Source organism: Dasypus novemcinctus, chromosome 8 (assembly GCF_030445035.2).
Source record: "Dasypus novemcinctus isolate mDasNov1 chromosome 8, mDasNov1.1.hap2, whole genome shotgun sequence".
Classification (NCBI taxonomy): domain Eukaryota; kingdom Metazoa; phylum Chordata; class Mammalia; order Cingulata; family Dasypodidae; genus Dasypus; species Dasypus novemcinctus.
In genome coordinates this window covers 77,356,799-77,358,887 of record NC_080680.1, presented here as the reverse complement: position 1 = coordinate 77,358,887, position 2,089 = coordinate 77,356,799, and the positions used below count along the sequence as shown (strand labels likewise).

Sequence of the window (2,089 nt, the reverse complement as noted above, 5' to 3'; positions counted from 1 at the left end):
TTACAACTTCTGTGCCCTTTATCTTTGATCCTGATTCACTCAACTTATCTGGCTTGTGATCCAAAGCACTGCAGAGATTTGTACCAGGTGTGCCAATGGGTTTTTTACTAATATTCTACTAATCCTTTATAACAGTGTTTCTTGGCCCCAGCAAGGTACTTCTGAAAAACCCTATTCTGCTAGCTTCTGGAAACATGCCAGTAAATGTCTCCGCCCACACTTGAGAAAGTCAATGGAAACTGTCTTTTCCCAAAATTGTTGCAGATCAATTTCAGCAAGCAGAACAGCAACCGTCAAGGAAAACTGTCACTCTGGGCTCCTTTTTGACCACAGTAGCTATGTGGAAGCAGTTGCAGCTTCGATAATAGCCACTACACAATTTTATATAAAACTTCTAGGAAAGGAGAAATATAGAATAAAATAATTGCATAATCCAAAAGAAAGCAAGAAATAGAGAAAAATGAACACACAGCAGGAGGGACAATTAGGAACCAAAGTAGTAAGAAGACCAATAACTCAAATATGAGTAATTATATTAAGTGTAAACTGACTTAATAGACTTAATATTCCAATTAGAAAGCTAAAATGGACAGCAAAAAAACTCACAAATATATGCTGCTTATTGAGAGACATACAAAGAGAAGACTCACAAATAGAAGATTTTAAGGAAGAAATATTCCTAGAGATAAAGAAAGACATTTCAGAATGATAAAAGGATCAATCTGCTAGGAAGATATAACAATTCAAACTTGTGTGAACTTAATAACATAGCTTCAGTATATATAAAGCAAAATTTGTCCATACTGAAATGGCTTAAAGACAAACTCATAAAATTTTAGTGGAGATTTTAACAACTTTTTCCAGTCACATATAGAAGAAACAAATATAAATAGTAAGGATACAGAAAATTTAGAAAGCTTAATGAATAAATTGACCTAACTGATATAATAGAACAGTATACCCAGCAGCTTCAGCGTACACAATTTTCTTTAGAAGTGTTCAAGTCTCAAAGAATTTCAAAGGAATTAAGCTGTAAATTAAAAACAACAACAACAAAAAAGAAAATCTAATATCCCATGGGTCAAAGAAGAAAATTCAATGGAGACTTGAAAATATTATGAATGGAATCATAGTGAGAAGCTAAAACAGTGCTTAAAGGAAAAATTTTATCCTTAAATTCATATATTAGCAAAGAAGAAAAGTTGAAAGTAAAATATCTAAGCATCCATCTCAGTGAGTTAAAAAAGGAACAACAAATGAAACTGAAATGTTGAATAAATGAATTAATAAATATAAGTAAAAATTAATGAAATAAAAAGAATCATATAATGATGGAAATCAGCAAAGCAAAATATTGGTTCTTTGAAAAGTCTAATGAAATTCCTGATCCCCCAGCAAGACTGATAAAAAAAAAAAAAGCACAAATTATCATGATCAGACATAAAAAAATAAGATATCACAGTAAATTCTAATAAAATTAAAAGGAGAATAATTGTGTATTATTAACAACTTTATGGTCACTTAATTTAAAGTTCAGATAAATGGTCATACTCTTGAGGAAAATCTTATCAAAACTGACACAAGAAGAAATAGAAAATGTGAATAATACTATGGTTATATAGAAATTAAATCTGTAATTTATAGCAAACCCACAAAGAAAACCCAGGTCAGATGGTTTCACCAGTGAAATCTTCCAAACATTTAAGAGAGATTAAAAATACTCATATATGCACATCTGACAGCCCCGGGGCAGTTAATATCTGCTGCTAAGGTTTCTGCCACACATGCAAGGGAAAGAAGATCCTTGTGCTTTCTGTCTGTTTGATGGGGAAGGGGAGATAATCTTTGCAACTCAGAAATAAACTTAAAACAGTAAGTAGCCTTTTACTCCAAAAGAACCACAAAAAACAAACAATCAGATACAACTCTGTCATAGAATGAAAAAATGGAAACACTTCTAACTCATTTTATGAAGCTAGGAAAATCTTGAGGCCCAAACCTGAAAGGATATTCACAAAAGAAAGTACAGATCAATAGCTCTCATAAACATAAATGTAAAAGTTCTAAACAAAAATGAGAAAATTGAATC

The 2,089-nt window shown here is 31.5% G+C and overlaps 1 non-coding gene across 1 annotated transcript; it reads right to left on the bottom strand.

Annotated features, from left to right (window-relative positions):
* Positions 1-237: 237 nt before the first annotated feature.
* On the bottom strand, positions 238-373 carry LOC111760466 (small nucleolar RNA SNORA16B/SNORA16A family). The gene has a single exon (XR_002794141.2). It is a non-coding gene; the product is annotated as a small nucleolar RNA SNORA16B/SNORA16A family (small nucleolar RNA).
* Between the last annotated feature and the right edge of the window lie 1,716 nt (positions 374-2,089).